This window comes from Protopterus annectens, chromosome 15.part0 (assembly GCF_019279795.1).
Source record: "Protopterus annectens isolate FY-2018-M chromosome 15.part0, PAN1.0, whole genome shotgun sequence".
NCBI classification, from domain to species: Eukaryota; Metazoa; Chordata; order Ceratodontiformes; family Protopteridae; genus Protopterus; species Protopterus annectens.
In genome coordinates, this window is record NC_056749.1 from 111,617,151 (window position 1) to 111,637,808 (window position 20,658).

Sequence of the window (20,658 nt, forward strand, 5' to 3'; positions counted from 1 at the left end):
TCTTGGAGTTCATGTAGGACGCAGCCCAGGACGCTGTCTGGTCCCATTGATGCTGTGTTTTTTTGCTTTGGAGAGGGCGGCTCTTACCTGAGCATCTGAGATGTCAGGGGGGGCAGCACTCTGCTGGGATAGATATTTGCCCTTTTGGTGGGGAGGGGGGGGAGAAGTTTGCGCTGAACCTGTCAGCTAGGATGTTGGCAATGTCTGTGGGTTCGATGTATTTGTTGTCATTTTGGACTAATTCTGAGCATATCTGGGAATTCCCACCCAGGTTCCTAACATAAGTAAAGAAAGCCTTGTGATTATCCTTAGTGTCCTGTGCAATTTTTCTCTCGAAGCAGGCCTTAGACGATTTTATGATTGCCCATAGTTTTTTGCTAATACTGATCAGAGATGCCTTCCCTTTTTGGGATTTTGCTCTATCATGTAATAGCTTCCTCCTCCTATTGTATAGTTTTGTTTATAGCTGGGGTCCACCAGACAGGACGTCTGTCTTTGGAGGATTGAGTCTTGGTTTTATTTGGGATTGCATGATCCATGCATTCCTGAAGGTGTTCACAGAATGCGTTTATAAAGGATTCTGCGGTCTGGGCCGTATTTTCCACAGGTTCGGGGCTTTGAAGGATTCCACCTTGGTTTTGAGGTGTGTGAAATTTGCTTTAGAGAAGTTTTTCACTGGTTTTGTGGGCAGGGGGTGGGGTCGGGATGTGAGTATCCAGTGAGATTAGTTTATGGTCTGATCTTACCAGTGAGGGATACACTTCTGGTCTGGAGCATAGAATCCCCATGTTGGTGATGATCAGGTCCAGTATGTTTTCCCCTCCTGTAGGAGTGGTAACAAGTTGTTCCATAGCATTTGAGTTTATAAATTCTAGGAACCTTTGGGCTAGGGTGTTGGAGCTAGAGTAATGCTCCCAGTCTATGTTTGGGTAGTTGAAGTCACCCAATATAATGGTGTTTGGAGAGACCTTCATATTTTCCAGTGTTCTCAGGAAGGCCGAGTGGGGTTCCTGAGTTTGGGAGGGTGGTCTGTAGCAGGCTATAAACTGGAAGGCAGTTTTACCCACTGTTAGTTGCACATGGATAGTCTCTGATGCTTCATGCTGTGCCACCAACCGGGAGGTGTGGGTATCTTTGACGAATATTGATACTCCCCGTCCTTTTGTGGTTCTGTCCAAGTTTTGAGGCTGAAAAGCATGGTATGAGGTATAACCGGATAGTGCTGGGGTGGTCTCGGGAGCCTTGAACCAGGTTTCTGTTACTGCACAGATATCTATGTTCTCCATGCTAAGGAGAGTTTTGAGTGCATGCATCTTGAGGTGTAGACTTCTGGCGTTGAGTAGCATTACTCTTAGTTTCTTATCCCTTGTGATACCTATGGAGGTGGGTTTGCCTTTTCAGCCTAGCCTAAAAAAGGCACTATGGGGGAAGCAAGAGCCTTTGCCAATATCTGAAAGCCCAGGGGTGACAGGTGCAAGCCGTCCCTAGTGAAGTATCGTGGCTTGTCGAGCATGTCATCCCAGGCTGATAGGCATTGGATCCCCTTTGAATGACACCAATACTTAAGCCAATTGTTGAAATTGATCATCTTGTCTTTATATTGTGGCATCATTCTTGGTGAGGGTAAGATGCTACTCAAGGTCAGGGTCATACTGGCCTGGGCTACATGCTCAGAGAGCTCCTCTATGTCTCTTTTCATGTAGTCCAGGGAAGTACGTCTCAGGTCATTCACACCAGCATGGACAATGACCGAGTCATATTTGTACTTGCCTTGGAGTGACCTGAGTGCTTGTGTTATGTGGCGGATCCTAGCGCCCAACAGGCAGCTCACCGTGAAGTTCTCCTTGTTCAGCCTGGTGAGCGGGACGTCAGTGTGCCTGACGATAGAGTCACCTATTACAAGTATATCAGGTGTGTTGTTTAGCCTTAAGGGTTGTGACTGTTCGGCACACTGGCTTTGTGAGCTATGTGTTGCACGTGTTTTGTTTTGGGGTAGCGGTTGCTTGGGTGTCTGCTTTGGAGGTCTCTGCTGCTTAGGCAGATTTTTATTTAGAGCCTCTGAGTATGTTTTTGTGTGTTTATGTGTTTGATTTGCTGTCGTGGTAGGTCTATGTGAGACTGGAATTGTAGTGAGTGTGGTTTCCTTCTCCTCCTGACTGGTTACGCCAGTACTGAGTTGAGAGAGCTTAGCCTCCAGTTTGGCTATATGGTTGCATCTCTCGCATGTGTTGGAATTTGTTGGGAGGAGGAGAGGGTTGTCTGTGTACATGAGGCAGTTGTAACGTTGCCTCAAGATTCCCAGATTCACCAGCTGGACCGGAGAGAGATTGGCAACTGACCTTTGGACATGCTTGAATAGTATTGGGAATTCCTTTATAATTGAAAAAAAGGGCCAATGGGGAACAAGGTACTCAAGGGGAGTTTGAGAGGGTGTAGTACTTTTAATTTTTTAGTGCTGACTTATATAATTGCTTTAGTGAGCAAGTGCCAGGTAACTTAAATGCAATGTGTTACAGGTAACTTAAATGCAAAAATGACAAACAGTAACTTTCTTTCAAGTCAAACAAGGAAATAAGTACAGTAAGCAATGCAGATATCACTAGGGATCCACAGAAGGGCTGAGAAGCCGCGTTTAGGTGGAATTAGCGTTTCAGGGAAATAACAAGCAAACAAAGCTAGATTCAGCAGTCCTGGATCAAGTCTATGCTACAGCAAACAAGGTGTACCATTTTCAGTAAGAAACAGTTCAAATATGCAGGCACTATAAGCCTTTAACCAGAAATTCACAGCTCAGAAGGGCAGAGTCCAGCCTCTCCTCCCACAAGAGTGCAGACCACGAACCTTCTTAATGTAAAATAACTGGCCTGAAGCCCAAGTGCTTAAACCAGAACTAATATACTTTTAGAATAACAGACACTGAGCCCTCAATCAGCAGTTCCCAACTTAGAAGGATGTAAGCTACCTGTCCTGCCACCACAGTGCAGGCCACAAAACTTCCTAATGTAAAACAACTGGTCTGAAGCCCAAGTGCTTAATCCAAAAGACTTAGAATGATAGCTACACTTTAATCAAGTTACTACCAAGCAGTAATAAATACAATTGAATACTTTAAAGAATGCCTGGATTAGTGCTCAAGTTATACAAACACAGCTAGATTCATCAGGCCTGGATCTAGTCTATGCTACAGCAAACAAGGTGTATCAATTTCAGTAAGAAGCAGTTCAAATATGCAGGCACTATAAGCATTTAACCAGAAACTGCCAGCTCAGAAGGGCAGAGTCCAGCCTCTCCTCCCACAAGAGTGCAGACCACAAACCCTCTTAATGTAAAATAACTGGCCTGAAGCCCAAGTGCTTAAACCAGAATGAATACACTTTTAGAATAAGAGACACTGAGCCCTCAATCAGCAGTTCCCAACTTAGAAAGATGTAAGCTACCTGTTCTGCCACTACAGTGCAGACCACAAACCTTCTTAATGTAAAACAACTGGTTTGAAGCCCAAGTGCTTAGTGGGACTAATTAAGCACTCTTTTCCAAATCTGCAAAATAATAGCAGGGTCAGCAATAGCATTTTTATAAAGATATTTATATGACTCATGTAAAATATATCTGTCCTTCCAAGAACTGAAGGAGGAGAATCTGAGACACTTTTAGACAGGAATCTGCTAAGGCTGCAAGCACTGGGAGAATAAAAGTTGTGTACTCACCATATGTGTTGTCCATTTTCATTCTTCCTCAACACATGGGTTTGGATCCAGCTTGGCTGCATACTCTAGACTTTGGATCCAACTCTTGAGCTCTTCCCTCTGTCCATAATGCCTTAGTCCATTCTCAATACTCCAGATTGAGTTTGTTGCCATAAGGACCCCATAGCTAAATAGACAAAAGAATAGCTGACAGGGGAAAAAAAAGACTGGCTCAAATCCAGAACTGTGAAGTTCCAAAAACAGTCCAACAGGTTGGATTGATTTATTTATTGATTCCATTTGTTTACCAGGAAAGTCCACTGGGCCTAAAATAGCCCATTTTCAGTGATGGCCCAGGGAGAAAACTTTCGATAAGAACATACATACAGAAAATATTAAACCTTAATTGGTTCAAAAGTAGATACAGTGTTACAAATAGTGAATACAGAATATATACATAAAAGCAGGAGGTTTGTTGGTTGCCAAATGAATTCATAGAGGTATAAACAAAGACATATTATTCAGCATTATTCTATCAGTATCAAGTGATAAAAATAATTATGGAGAAAACGTCATCAGTAGCAAAAAGCATAGGCGTTAAGTATGAGGAGGATGTTAGGTTATAGAGCAGGTACATAGCCAGGAAGAGTTGAGATGATTTTCAGATCTTAGTTGCCTGCTGAGTTGGGTATTGGGTGAGTAGTGTCAAGACAGTCTGTGGGTCTATAGATTATTTTGTGTGCTGTTAGTTGGGTGAATGAGAGATGGTGGGGAGTTCCAATTTTTTTTTTTTTTTGGATTTAGGGTAAGTTGATTGTTAAACATCGAAGATTCAGTAGAGATGAGGGGATTCTGGTTGATTTGCTGAACTTTGTAGTGCATATTATTGGAGAGTCATCAACATACTGGATTACTGAGCATTGTGGGAGTGTGGAGTGAAAATTGTTAATAAAGATGCTAAAAAAGAGGACCTAAGTATGGAGCCTTGGGGTACCCCCCCCTGTGGAAGTATTGAGGAAGGGAGAGTAAGATTGTTGCCATTTGGTAGATTGTTGCCTATTGGAGAGGCAGCTCTTGAACCATTGTAGCATGGGTGGGGAAATGAGGAGGGTGGATAGTTTGGAGAGGAAGATTGTTTGGGAAATATCAAACGCTTTGGATGGATGGGAGGGAAGTTGAGGAAGAATGAAAATGGACAACACAGATGCTTATTTATGGTGAGTATATAATTTAAATCTGATGTCCCTTTCATTCTACCTCAACACATGGGACAGAGTCCTCAGGTACATTGACCTTGGGTGACCCTCATAGAAGAATATCCTGCAGTACTGCTGAGCCAAAGGCGGTTCCATTTCCAGATACAAGATCCCATGTGTAATGAGTAACAAAGGTACAAGTATTGGACCATGTGGCTGTGGTACAAATCATCATCAGCATATGTTCTTGACCACCAAAAAGCAAATGAAGCAGCCATAGATCTGGTTGAATGATACTTGGGTGGTTTTGGTAGGGGAATGCCTTGTTGAGAATAGATCCAACAAATACAATCAGTGATCCAATTTGGCTAAAGTGACTTTAACCCTCTTTGTGATTAAAAGAAAACAAATAGCTGATCTGATTTTCTGATTTGTTTTTTGTCCTGTGAAGATAAAAACGTAACTGTGTACATCAAGGAGATGAAGTATGTATTTCTCCTTTATTTGAAAATTTTGGAAAGACGACTGGTAAATGAATAGATTGGTTAATGTTAGTTTAAGGTAAAAAGGAAGGGTTTTTGTCTGTAAGGTAACCCCTATCTTTATGGAAAATCATGTAAAGGGTCTTTGAACAAAGAGTCTGGAGGTCAGATATCACCTTTGCAGAAGTAATAGCTACTAAATTCCTGCTTTATGTATATATTGTGTGTGTGTGTGTGTGTGTGTGTGTGTGTGTGTGTGTGTGTGCGTGTGTATATATATCACTGTAATCAAGCCAAATAAATTCCTGCCTTTATGGATATATTTGGTATATATTATAGTAATCACTATGTGTAACACTGTTTCTACTTCTGCACCAATTAATGTTAATTTTTTTTTCTGTATTTATGTTCTTGTTGGAGCTTTTCTCCCTGTGCCTCCAATGAAAATGCGTTCTTTTAAGCCTAATGGACTTTTCCTGGTAAACAAATGCAATAAAATAGATGATTTTCCATGAAAACAATTTTAGATCAGTTGTAGCTGAAGGTTCAAAAGGCTTCTGAGTTACATCTTGTAAAACAATGGTCAGATCCTTGGAGGGGGGTAAAGGATCCTTTATTGGTGGTGTAAGAAAAATGCTTTTTAGAAATGCTTTGCATAATTTGTAAGAAGCCAAGGAATCATTTTTGTCTCCTGTATGAAAATTAGAGATGGCTACTAATTGTACCTTGATCTTAGAAAATCAAGCTCCTTTAAAAAGAATTGCCAAAAATGTACTGCAGAAAAAGGATCAACCCAAAGGGAGACTTTTCCACTTGCTTTTATAAACTTTTTTAGTTGAGTCTTTTTGCAAGGGTAAAATAATGGTATGTACTGGGGAAAAGAGCCTGGGGTGCCTAACCATTACTGGAAGTGGGAAAAACTGTGTGGGTCAACTTGAGGGCCTGAATAGTGGGATGTTTGATTCCTGAGGGGTGTGAGAGGAGATTCAGAAATGGGTTGGTTCCAGTATTCATGGAGGATAATGAAGATGAGACCATAGGAAGGGAAACCATACCTGTCGAGGCCAGAAGGGGGCAATGAGGATGACTGAGCTCTTCAGACAACTTGCTTTCTGCAGAAATTTGGTAATCAAGGGAAGAGGGGAATAAACAAAGAAAACTGGAGGGCCAAGCATGTACTAGAGCATCTCTTGGCGACTCCCCCGAGGAGAGATAAGAGTAAAGTACCTACTGCACTTCTTGTTGTGGGTGGATGCAAAGAGGTTGCAGCAAGGTTGGCCCCCAATGATAGAAAATCCTTTCTGCCACTGACTGACAGACCACTCATCAGGTATCAGAACGCACCTGCTTAAGTTGTCCACTAACACATTGGCTTTTCGCAGTATGTGCATGTTAACTAGAAAGTGTTCTGGGGAGATTGCTCATTCCCCACACTCTCATGACCTCCCTGCAGAGGGAGGTAATACAGAGTTCCTACTTGTATGTTGATGTACCAGACTACAGCTATGTCCGTCTAAATTGCAATAGTCCCTCGAGGAAGAGAGTTTTGAAAAACTAACACTAATAGGATGCTGTCATCTCTGGTACATTGATATGCAGATGGACCCTTGGCGGAACCACTTGCTTTGGACCATACTTCCCAAGAAATAACCTTCACCACCACAGTTGGGAAGCATCCATAGTCACTGAAGCCATTGAGGGTGGCAGAATAAAAGGTCATTTATTTTATTTTATTTATTTATTTATTTTACATTTGTTGACCGGGATAGTCCGACTGGATACATGTCCATTTTCAGCGGAGGCCCGGGGAGAAAAGCTCCACATTAACAGTAGGTAATTACATGTTCATAGAATACAAATTAGTCTCATTTGGTAGTTTAACAAAGGAGAAGCTACTATAAAGTATATTAAAAAAAACGTAGACTAGTCTAAGTATTAAGAAAAAAAAATAAATAAATAACAGGCACAGACTACAACATACTTTTTCTCTTACTAGTCTGACCAAGAAGGATTACTATAGCCAGTATTAAAAACGGGGGGGGGGAGTAGGAGGGGTAGAAAGAGAGAGAGGTAATTTAGGTTTAAAAGGTTAGACCTAAAAAAAGAAGATGTTCACTAGCTAAGGGAGAGTTAATCCGGGCTTGCACACTGGCAGAGCCAATGAGATTTGAGATAGTGATTTAATCTTTTTTTGAATAGGTTTAGTGAGGAAATGTTGGTGAGACTGGAGGGGAGGGAGTTCCATTTTTTTCCAATGGCATTGGCAAAGAGTGCATCACCCCCTCCATTATTGGATTTGACTGTTTGAACTAGGAGTTTGTTTGAGGAGCGTAAACTATTGAGATTGTTGTAAGGTGTAATCAACTTTGTCAGTGCAGGAGTTTTGTCAGGTTGTTTCAGAATTTTAAAAGCCAGGATTAGTTGGCTCTGCTGGAGAAGGTTTGGGAATTCAATCCAACCCAGGTTTTGTAGGTTAGTACAGTGATGGGTTCTATAAGGCATCCCTGTTGCAAATCTGGCTATATTATTATAACAAGATGATAGTTTGTTAAGGTCAGATATATTAAGATTCGTAAGAATAGATGAGGCATATAGGAGGGTAGAGAGAAGGTGAGAGCGGGCAGTGGCCATTTTTGCACATGGAGTAAGAAAGGGTTTTATGCGATAAAGTGTTCCGAGTTTCTTGTTAACAGTTTTAATAGTCTGATTGATATGTATATCAAATCTAAGTTTATTATCAATGGTAACTCCTAATAGTTTAGTATTGGCGTCCGGTGAGATAATAGTTCCATTTATGGAATGTATAGTGAAGGATGTGGGTGTGGTCTTTTGTGCAGGGTGGAAGAGTACCAATTTGGTTTTTTTTGGATTTAGAATCAGTTGACGTCCCGATAGCCAGGTCTCAACTGCAGTAAAACAGGATTGTGTTTTAGTTAAGAGGTCAGCAAGAGATGGATCAGAACAAACTAATGTCGAGTCATCTGCATTGTATGCAGGTGGCATCAGGTATGGCTTTGTAGAGGTCGTTTATAAAGACTGAGAAAAGAAGAGGTCCCAGTATAGAACCTTGGGGAACTCCTATGGTGTTGGGTAGGAGACTAGAGAGCATATTCTGCCAGAGTACCGCTTGTTGCCTATCAGAGAGATAGGCATGGAACCAGGCCAGGGTTTGGTTATCTAGGTGGAGATTTTTTTAGGGTGTTATGAAGTAGCTGGTGGTTCACCATATCAAAGGCCTTTGATAGGTCAAGAAAGAGAGCTGATGATATTCTTTTCTCATTCGGTTATGGTTAATGGAGTCAGTAAAAGAGAGAAGGGCAGTGGTTGTACTATGGTTGGGTCGGAAGCCATGTTGAGAACTGGTTAGCAGGTTATTCTGGGTAAGATAGTAGAGTAGTTGTTTGTGTATGCATTTTTCCATGATTTTGGCTAATGGAGACAGTATAGATATGGGCCTATAATTTGATAGTTCTGTAGATGAGCTACCTTTATGGAGTGGTATTACATGGGATATTTTCCATATTGAGGGAATTGTGGATTCAACTATGGTACGATTGATGAGTATCGAGATGGGGTAGGCTATGACATCAGCAGCTTTTGTAAGTATTCAGCTGGGAGAAGGTCAGCCGAGAGAGTAGTTGGTTTAAGTTTCTTCAGTAAGGATCGAATATAGTCGGTTGAGACAGTTTGGAATTTAAAGGTGGGTTTGGACTTTAGGGTATTTTCTGTTTTAGGATGTTGACAGTCGGTCATTGGTTTGCTAGTGATTGTATGGTGTTAGTAAAGAAGGTGTTAAAGGAATTGGCTACTTCTTCTGGTATTTTATCACCTAGCATTTCTGGGGTAGGAGTTGATGATTTGCCTGGACGGAGCAGATTATTTAAACCAGCCCAGAATTTTTGAGGGTTATTTTGGTGTTTATTTTGTAGTTGGCTGTAGTAGCTTTTTTTGTCACGTACTATGGCTTTTTTGGTCTCATTACATTGCTGTTGGAATTTAATGCGGTCAAGGGGTGACTTGGTCGCTCGCCATTTATCCCAATTTTTGTCTCTAAGTTTGATTAGGCATTTGGTGTCTTTTGTTAGCCAGGGTGCTATATGTGTTTTGGTTCTGATTAATCTTTTTGGGGCGTGAGACTCAAGTATTGTTACCGTCTGAATCCACCAGCTGAGGTGAAATTTGCAAATAGGAGTAAATCTGACTGGAAATAATAGGGGTTGTAGAATAGGCCACTGAACTGCTAGAGTCCACTGAAGAAAGTACAGTTGTGTACACACTTACCATAAATGTAGATGTTCGAGTGTATACACTGTTGCAGTCATCACACTTGGGTTATATGCCTGCAGGTAGCCCTCAGTCAGCCCGAATACCAGAGACTTAGTATTTCTGCATTGGATGCTGTCACTCCAGGACTGATGTCAGGGGTATAAAAACATGCAGCTGATGCCATTACATCAGTTTTTCTTGCCCAAAATGTCAGGAGCCCCCCAAATAGGGAGCTAATTTATGGTGGGGAAAACATCACCAGTAAAAAGTAAATACCAATACCCCTGAAAGGGGTGAGTAATAGCCATAGAGAGGAGAGAGAAAAACCAGAGGGCTGGAGGGAAGGAAACCAGGACTGCAACAGTGAATACACTCGAACATCTACATCTATGGTAAGTGTACACAACTGTACTATGTTCTTCACTTTTCACTGTTGCAATCATCACACTTGGGTGGATTCCCAAAGCTGAAGAAGGGTGCAGGCAGTCAAGAAGAGTTAGGGATGGCTAGTATGCCTTGTGGGACTGCTGTTGCAAAACCTGTCCTGGATTTGGAAAAGATAGATAGGTAGTAATGCTTGGTGAAGGTGTGTACAAAACTCCAGGTAGCAGCTTCCAGGGTGTCCCTGGTAGGGACTCCCCTGAGAAATGCTGTAGAGGTAGATGTTGCCCTAGTAGAATATGTTCCGACCCCCTGAGGGGTTGGTTTCCCATGGTGCTTGTAGCAGAAATGGATGCAGTGTGCTATCCATTTGGAAATTAATTGCCCTCTGCTCCTGTTTCAAAGCTGATTAGTAACTGGTCAGATTTTCTGAAGGGCTTTGTCCTATCAAGGTAGAATCTGAGCTGTCTGTGCACGTCCAAGGAGTGCAGGATCTTCTCCCCTTTATTTTGAGGATTAGGGAGGAAGGTTGGCAAATGGATGGATTGGTTGAGAACCACACTGGACACCACTTTAGGCATAAAGGAAGGGTCAGTCCTGAGGGAAACCCTGTCTGCATGGAAAATAATGAAGGGTTTCACAGCCATAAGTGCTTGTAGCTCAGACACTCTTCTAGCTGAAGTGATGGCCAGAAGCAAGGCTGTTTTCCAATAGAGGAATTTTAACTCTCCTGACACTGCAGGTTCAAAGGGGGGGGTGTGAGCTTTTCCAGTACAACGTTAAGGTCCCAAGCAGGGGTGGGTGCTCTCCTTAGTGGCCTTGTTGTTAGCCCCTCTCAGGGAACTGTTTGATAAGAGGGTGCAAGAAGAGAGCTGCCTCAGTGTTGTAATGAGCCGAAATGGCTGAGGCATGTATCTTAATGGAGGAGGACAGGCCTTTGTGGATTACATCTGCTAAGTAATCCAGGATAAGAGGCAGAGAGGGCAGTGTTGTGTCCTCTCCTTAGACTGAATCCAGAAGCAGAACCTTTTCCACTTATCAGCATAGGACTTTCTTGTACTGGGTCTTCTGGCTTCAAGAATGATGTCCAGCACCTGCTTGCTTAGGGTTGGCTGGGGAAGAATTCCAGGAATAAGCCAGACTGCAGGATTTAGGGTTTGCAGTTGCAGATGCAAAATCTGTCCCTCCTGTTGAGAGAGCAGGGTTGGGCTCTGGTGTAGGTGCCAGGGTGGCACTGGTGACAGGCTGCATAGGAGTGGGTACTCATGCTAGCATGGCCAGTCCAGAGCAATCAGAATTGTCCTTTGTCTGTCCTGTCTTATCTTGAGTAATACTCTTGAGAGGGGGAAATGGCATAGATTAAGAGATTTACCCACTGAAAAGATAGGGCATCCACTTTCCAGGCCCTGCTGTGAGGATTCCTGGTGCAGAATTTGCTCAGCTGGTGGTTGTAGGTGGAGGCAACGAGATCCACCTCTGGGGTTCCCCATTTCTGAATCAGAAGGTTGAAGATGTTGGGCTCCAATTGTCACTCATGTGGGTCTAGGAGATTCCTGCTCAAGTAGTCTGCCAGTGAGTTTTGTTTGCCTGGCAGGAATTGAGCTTGCAGATGGACTTGCATGTCCAAAACAGTGTTCCACAGGGCCATGGCTAACCTGCAGAGTGGGTTCTTCCCTGCTTGTTGATGTACCGCATAACTGTGGTGTTGTCTGTTTTATTAGAAGTTGTCCTGGAAGGAGTAGGGATCTGAAAGTTGTCAGGGCATTCTGCACTGCTAGCATCTCTTTTTGGTTGATGTGCAGATGAATTTGACTTGGGCTCCAGTGGCCCTGAATGTATTTGCTGTCCATGTGTGCTCCCCAGGCATAGTCTGATGCATCTGTGGTTAGGGTCTGGGCAGCGTGGGCTTGAGTAAAGGGCAGTCCCTTGTTGTGGTTGCATGCTTCTGCCCACCAAAGGAACTCTGTCCTTAGGGTATGATAGGAAAAAGAAGTTAAGTCTTTCCATACCATTCCATCTGAGTTGTTGATCATCTTTCCAGTCATCACTGATGGGTTCGATTCTGGGCCCTTGGAACTGAGTTGGCCTAATACCAAGCTCGCTTACACCAAAACCTCTTGAGCTAAGCTACTACCCACAAAGTCCTTCTTCCAGTTACCTCAGATTGAGTTTGCATGCAACATATAGAAGAAAAGAGAGGCCATTTCTGCGCAGAAACCCTGAAACACCACAAGGACCCAGAAGATCCACCAGGAGCCTTTGGTGGGGGACGGTGGGAGGGTGTAATGACTGGAAGAAGATCGACAACTGAGATGGAATGTTATGGTAAGACATAACTTCTTTATCTGAAGTTCTTAATCTTCTTCCTATTCATCACTGATGGGACAGAAACCCAAGCTACTTGGAGAACCTGGGTGGCCCCTATGTAAGAACAGTCATGAGGGATCATTGCTGAAGGCCGCTCTTCCCCTGGAAACTAAATCCAATTTGTAATGCTTGATGAAAGTATGGGGTTTAGCCCAAATGGCTGCTGCACAAATGTCATCCATGGAAGCCTTGGAGTGAAAGGCAACCAAAGTTGTGTTGGCCCTCGTTGAATGAGCTTTGATTTGAACTGGTTTAGAATCATTTGCTCAGGAATATGAAAAAGAAATACAATCTCTGAGCCAGTTTGATAAAGTAACTTTTGATACAGCACATCCCATTCTTGGACCAGAAAAGGAAATGAAAAGTTGGTCTGACTTGCGGAAGGACTTAGTCCTGTCCAGGTAGAAGTGTAGTTGTCTATGTACGGTCCAATGAATGTAGACAGCATTCTCCCTTGTTGGAGTAATTTAGAAAAAAACACAGGGAGCTCAATGGACTGATTAATAGAGAAGTCGGACACCACTTTGGGGAGAAAGGATGGGTTAGTACGAAGAGATACTCGGTCCTTATGGAAGACTAGATAAGGGCTCTTGATGCATAAGGCTTGTAACTCCGATATCCATCTGGCTGATGTGACCGTTACCAGAAACAATGATTTCCATGACAGGAATTTGAGATCACATGTCACAGCAGGCTCAAAGGGGGGTGGAGAGAGAGAGACTGTAGAACCAGAGAGAGATTCCATGTCTCCACAGGTTGCCTGATAGATCTGCTATGGAAAACTCCCTTGAGAAAGGTCTTGCAAAGGCAGGTGTAGACCAGAAGAATGCCATCCGAGCCGTTATGGAAATTGGAAATAGTTGCTAAATGGAGTCGAATATTGTCAAAAAACTCAGAAAGATACTGAAGTATAGCAGGTGTAGGAGTTGAAAAAGGATCTAGCATCTGATTATTAGACCAGATAGCAAATCTTTTCCATTTGTCTCTGTAGAGTTTTCTGGTGGATGGTTTATGGGAGACCAGAATAATATCGCGGACAGGTGAAGAGAGGGTTTCCTGCCTGGCGACTAACGGAAGTGGAGAAACCAAGCTGTCAGCTTGAGAGTGGATATATTTAGGGGAGTCAGCCCTTATGGGTGAGATATTAGGTCCTGACAAGTGTCCAGGATCTAAGGAGGTGGTAACAGGTGAGGCCGGTGGAAGGGAAACCAAACTTGTCAAGGCCAGAAGGGGGCAATGAGGATTACTTTGCATCTCAACCAGATTGCTTTCCTTAGAAATAGGGGTATCAAAGGTATTAGAGAATAAGCACAGAGGAGAACCGTGGGCCAATCGTGAGTCAAAGCGTCTCTCAGTGACTCCCCATCTGGGGGGAAAAAGGGCAAAGTAGCTGCTGCATATTTTGTTTGAAGGGGAAGAGAAAAGATCACAGCAAGGCTGGCCCCAATGGCTGAAGATTTTTGCCTTCATGTTCAAGTTGAGAGACCACTTGTGTGGACGGAGGATGCATCTGCTCAGCCTGTCTGCAATCACGCTGGAGCTCCCCAGGATATGCATTGCAATTAAAAAGCGGGTGGAAGCCATCACCCAATGCCAAATTCGCATGGCCTCGTGACATAGGGGATAGGATTTGGTCCCTCCCTCTATTTATGTACCAGACAATGGACATATTGTCCGACTGGATTGCAATTGTTCCTGACGGAAGGAACGGATTAAGTGCCTGCAATGCTAACAGCACCACTCAACTCCAGGACATTGATATGCAAGTTGACCTCTAAGCTGGACCACGCGCCTTGGACTGTCTTTTCCTGGAAGTGCCCCCCCCCCTATCAGGAAAGCATCCTTGGTCACCGTGGCATTGGGTTTGAGTCTGGAAGGGGCTGCATCAAAGATTCTCATCTGTTCTCATCCACCAGTGGAGATCTTGTTTGCAGGAATTGGTGATGAGGATCTGTGAATTCAGAGGATGGAGACTGGATATCCACTGGGACAAAAGGAGCCATTGTAGTAGTCTCATATGCAATCTTGCTAGGGGTACAATTGGGATGGCTGCCACCATAGACCCCAGAGCACGTAGAACTTCCTTTGCAGAAACCTTACTTCGACAGAGTATCACTTGTACTTGTAACCTTAATCTCAGAAGTCTGTGAGGAGGAAGAGAGACTTGGCTTGTTTGAGTATTGAATACTGCTCCTATAAATTCCAATTGTTGGGTGAGATGAAGGTTGGATTTTTCCCAGTGCATTGTGATGCCTAGGAACTCCGCCAGTGCTAGAGTGTAGTGGAGGGCCCTGACCAGTAGGTGCTTGGTGAGGGTGGAGAGGAGCCAATCATCTAGATATGGAAACACCTGGAATCCCTGAAGTCTCAGATGAGCTGTCACCACTGCTAGGCATTTCGTGTGCACACTGGGGACTGTCGAGAGACCAAATGGTGGGGCTCTGAATTGGTAATGATTGGCTCCCAGTCAGAAGCGAAGGAGACTCCTGGAGTGCTTGTCCATTTTGATGTGGTAATACGCATCCCAGAGATATATCGAGCATATCCACACACCCGCCCAAAGAAATGGGAAAATGGATTGTATCGTGACCGGCCATTATTTGGTCTGAACTACGGATTTGTTTAGATGGCTGTGAACCAAAGTGGGTCTCCAGTTCCCGGTCTTTTTTGGCACCAAAAAGAATCTTGAGTAAAAACCGGATCCGCACTGGTCTGGGGGGACTTGTTGGATGACTCATTTTAGATGCAGCTTTCATATTTCTGAAGCTGTCTCTTCCCTTTGACTGGGTGGAACATCGGGAAGGCATTTTGGAGGTCTTGGAAAAAGAAATTAGAGGGATGTAATAACTTCTGGAAATTATTCTCTGCACCCACTGATCATTTGTAATAGAATGCCAGACAGCTTGGTGCAGAGAAATGAGCCCAGGCTGCTTCCAGAGGAAAGCAATCCGGCAGTGCTTCAGAAGCGCTGATAAAGTCGTCCAGAGAAAGAATCCCTGGAGTCCTGATTTTGGGGACCCCCTCTGCCCTGAAAGGGGCGTCTTCCATTATTGGAACCTCCTCTGGGGGAATCCTCACCACGTGCACTATGGAAAGGGCCTTGAGATTTTTTGTGCCATATCTTTCCACTCCTCTGGTTCCTGGAAAAAGAGCGCTGAGGTTTGGAAAAGTGTAGACCAATGGCAGACCAGCTTTTTCCATCCTGCTCGCACCTGGTTAATGTGTCCTTCACTTTAGAACTGAACAGAGTGGACAGTTCAATAGGGGCGTTCAAGAAGGAAGACTTGAAGGAGTCTGCGAGGTCACAAATGTGCATCCAGGTCTGGTGTCTCATAACTACACCTGCAGCTCTAGCCGCCCCTTCGGTTGCATGGGACAGCAACCTCATGGACGAGTTGGAGATGGACTCTAGGGTAGCAAGCTGGGAAGCAACTTTATCATGTGCCCTGTCTGATACTTGACCCACCAGGGTTCCAGAGAGTTCAGGGATGCTCTTTGGAGCCTTGTAAAATGTGCCAAGTATTTCGGAGACCTAACAGCAAAGGTTGCTGAAGCAAAAACTCGCTTCCCTAATCCGTCCACTGCCCAGGACTCTGTTGGGCGGATGGATAGCAGGAATTTCCTCCACAAGGTCCTTTTGTGTGGCAGCCGCCACCACCATAGTGTCTACTGGTAAGCCTCTATACCAATGGGACTGTTCCTCTGGAGGAGAGAGTATCTTGTCTGGTCTCCAGGGAATGGCCTCAACGGTATCAGGGTTCTTCCACACCCGCTGCACAATGAGCTTTGCTAACTCATCAGCAGGGGGGGTCACCCAAGAAGTAGAGGGCCGAGAGTGAAGGCCTGCAGGAATACAGATTCCTCCGAGAAAGGGTTGGAGGGCTTCCAGTCACCCCTCTGCCTCAAAATTTCCAGGATGTCTCCAAAGGAGACATTGTCAGGGAGTGACCGTGGAGACCCTTTCCCCATCATCATAGTCTGCATCTTCAGTGAGGGACTCCTTCGGGTAGTCCATGTGTTTCCTTCTTACACATCCGTTTCTGAGGTGGTTCTTCAGTGGGAGAATCTGAAGACTCAGAAAGGAGGTTATGCACAGGGGTTTCCTGAGGCTTGCACTCTGTGTCCTGGGAGGGTGGCCTGTGATAGCTGCAGTTCAGAAGGAGCGGGGGGGAAGGCCCAATGTAGGAGGAGCAATTCCCGAAGCAAGCACCCTCTCCATCACCTGGAAGGCAGGCCTGCCCAAAGAGGAATGGGAGCCCAGAACAGAGAGAGACAATCTCAGAACTGGGGTCATGGCCCACTCCTGTGGATGGAGCCTCAAGCAAAACCGGGGCAGGAGTCACCCCCGGGTCTGAAGACAGATCCAATGGAACAACTGGAACCATACCTGGAGCCAAGGGTTCCACCCCCCAAGCATGAGATTGAGGAAGGGGTGGTTCTGAAGGAACCGAAACCCAAAGGGGCCTTGGAGCCTCAGAGAAAGTCACTGTCGGTGCCGAGGAGAGGAGTCCTCCCACAGACATCGGAGCTATGGGCCTCGGAACCAAAGGGTCCAAGGGAGGAGTTGCAGGGGTGATGGACCCAAAACACAGAGTGGGATTGGTTTTAGGAAAATTTGTAACCCCTCTAGCTGTCAGCAGCTGATAGAACAGGCACACTACATCCAATTCAGATACACTACTGGTGGACCGTATCAACACTCCTGAGGGGGAGTCAGGTCGGTCCAAAGAGGGGCTAAAGGCTTGCCCTGAAAACGGATCCAAAGATGGGGAGTACTGGGTCCGTGGTGTAGTAAAAAAAAGTTGGCACGGAGGATTCCAGTTTCAAAACAGGAAAAAGGGGGACTATCTGTGCCAAGAAAGGGCTTGGAGCCAAAGGAATAGCTGGGGGTGGAGGTCATTATTGGCTCAGACTAAGTCGTCGGTACCGATCTCGGAACAGAGATGGGAGACGGTGCCGAGGTAATGGCAAGCAATAAGGCCGGAGCCAAAATCACAGTCGTAACAGTCTGTGCCGAGGGTGGCGCCGATGTTGAAGTCATCGCAATGTCTGTAGAGACCACTGGAGCCGAGGTGGTCAGAACGGAGGAGGTTCCATGGAAGACTTATGGGCCTTGTGCTTATGAGGTTTGCCCTTATCACTGGCTGGTGAAAGGGTCAGAATGAGGATGTTTTTTGTCCTTGGGTGGAGGGGTTGAGACCTAAGTACAAGGAAGCAGGCCTTTCAAAATAAGTTTGTTTCTTCTTTCATTCACCGTCCGCTGACTGAAACTGGCACAAATCTGACAGGGAGGTTTCACAGATAAGTGTGGAACCCCCAAGACAATATACACCATTCCTCATGCAGGTCGCTATTGCAGAGTTTACCATTGCAGGAAGTGCAATGCTTAAACCCCGAAGTCCCTTTCTTTTTGGACATGCTCAGAAAAAAACAATTCAACAATCCAAAAAGGGATAGAGAAGGAAAGGAAAAGGAGAAAATACCAACAATGGTATTGAGTACCACAGGGGTAAAGAATGGTGTTACCAACAATGGTAAAAAGAAGATACCCATGGGTAGAGCTGGTTAAGACAAGTATAGAAGAGTTTTAAGAGAAAAAAACTTATAAAATACTGAAAATTTTGAAAAATATAACACTTAGCTGGAGAGCTCAGTGAAACACTGCTATATGGCTGCACGGCAAACAAGATCGGAGGTAACTGGGAGAAGGGAATTGTGGGTAGCAGCTTAGCTTGAGAGTTTCTGGTGTACGTGAGCTTGGTATTAGACCAACTCAGTTCCGAGGGCTCGGAACCAAACCAATCAGTGATTAATAGGAAGATTAACAACTTCAGATTGACTCTTTCCAGGTCCTGAGAATGTTGGCACCAAAGACTTGAGTACCACTGAAGTTTCCTCATATGCAATCTTGCATATGGAATTAGCAGAATACATGAGGCCATGAACCCTAGGGCCTGCAGAATTTTTCTTGGCGGATTGCTGGGTTGTAGTGGCCATTTGTTTGAAGTAGGCTATCAGACTTGTTTTTCTGAAGTGAGGAATGCCATCTGGGATGTTGTGTCCAAGCTTGCTCCCGGGAGTACAATCTTTTGACTGGGTACCAGATTTGATTTCTTTTTGCTGATGGTGCACCCCAAGGAAGTGAGAAGGTTTTTCACAAATGTCAGGTGTTGCAACAGCAATTCCTGACTGCCTGAATCAGGCAGTCGTCAAGTATGGGTAAATTTAAATATTTATCTGCCTGCAGTATGCAATGGCTGGAGACAGGCATTTTGTGAATACTCTGGGTGCAGAGGATAAGCCAAAGGGAAGTGCAGATAACTGATAATGCATAGATCTGGCCCTGAAACGTAGATACTTCCTGCAGGACTCCCTTATAGGGATGTGCAGATAGGCTTATTTTAAGTCTAGGGTGACTAACCAGGCATCGTTGGCTAGCATAGGTAGAAGCTGCTGCAGAGTAAGCATTTTGAATTTTGGTACCACCAGGAAGGTGTTGAGAATTGAAAGACCCAGGATTGGGCAGCAAGAGCCCTCCTTTCTGGGTGCCATGAATAGTCTGGAATAGAATCCTTGACCTATCTTGTTCCACTGGAACTGGCTGAATAGCTCTGATGCAGAGCAGGGAAAGAAAAAGTTATGTCTTACCATAACGTTCCATCTGTGTTGTTGATCATCTTCCATTCATCAGTGATGGGTACGGTTCCAAGCCCTCAGAACCAAGTCAGCCTAATACCAAGCTCGCGTACACCAAAAACTCTCGAGCTAAGCTGCTACCCACAATGCCCTTCTCCCAGTTACCTCAGATAGAGTTTGCATGCAACATATAGAAGTAAAAGCAGAGGCCATTTCTGTGCAAAAAAACCCTGAAAACATCACAAGCACCTGTAAGATCCACCAGGAGCCTTTGTTAGGGGACAGAGGGTGGGATGTGATGAATGGAAGATCAACACCACAGATGAAACGTTATGGTAAGACAGAACTTCTTTATCTGATGTTGTTAATCATCTTCCCATTCATCACTGATGGGACAAAATCCCAAGCTACTTCAAAACCTGGGTGGCCCTTATGGAAGAACATTCCTGAGAACCATTGAGCCAAAGGCCGCTCTTACCCTGGAGACCAGGTCCAACTTGTAATGTTTGATGAAAGTATGGGGTTTAGCCCAAATAGCTGCTGTGCAAATGTCATCCATGGAAGCTCTGGAGTGAAAGTCAACTGAAGTTGCAATGGCTCTCATTGAATGAGCTTTGATATTAACAGGTTTAGGTTCATTTGCTTGCGAGTATGAAAAGTAATGCAATCCCTGAGCCACTTTGATAAAGTGACTTTTGATATGGCAAATCCCATTTTTGGTCAAGAGAAGGAGATGAAAAGTTGATCCGACTTGCGGAAAGATTTAGTACCAAGTAAAAAACGCAATTATCTATGTACATCCAATGAGTGCAGACAGTATTCTCCTTTATTGGAATAATATGGGAAAAACACTGGGAGCTCAATAAACTGGTTGACAGAGAAATCAGAAATTACCTTGGGAAGAAAGGATTAGTACAAACAGATACTGTCTTTATGGAAGATTAAATACAGACTCTTGATGCATAAGGCTTGTAGTTCCATCAGTCTAGCTGATGTGACTGCCACCAAAGGGAGATTTCCATGAAAGAAATTTAAGGTCACATTTTACAGCAGGCTCAAAATGGGGTAAAGAAAAAGACTAATACCAGAGAGAGATTCCATGTCTCTACAGGCTGCCTGATTGGGGGTTTGCTATGGAAAACTCCTTTGAAAAAGGTCCTGCAAATGCAGGTGGAGATAAGTTGAACACCTACTAGACCATTATGAAAATTGGAGATAGCTGCCAAGTGGTTTGGAATAGTGGAAAATGATGCTCCATTGTCAAAAAACTCAAAGGTATTGAAGTATAACAGATGCAGGAGCTGAGAATGGGTCTAGCATCTGTTTTTTAGACCAGAGAGTGAACCTTTTCCACTCATCTCTGTAGTGTTTTCTGATGGCTGGTTTATGGGAGGCCAGAATAATATCCCGAACAGGTGAGGAGAGGGATTCCTGCCTGGCGACTAATGGAAGTGGAGAAACCAAGCTGTCAGCTTGAAAGTGTACAGATTTGGGGGAGTCGACCCTTGGGGGTGAGAGATTAGGTCCTGATGACTGTCCAGGATCCATGGAGTTTGTAATAGGTGAGGCCGGAGAAAGGGGAAACTACACTTGTTGAGACCAGAATGGGGCAATGAGAATCACCTTGCATCTCAACCGAATTGC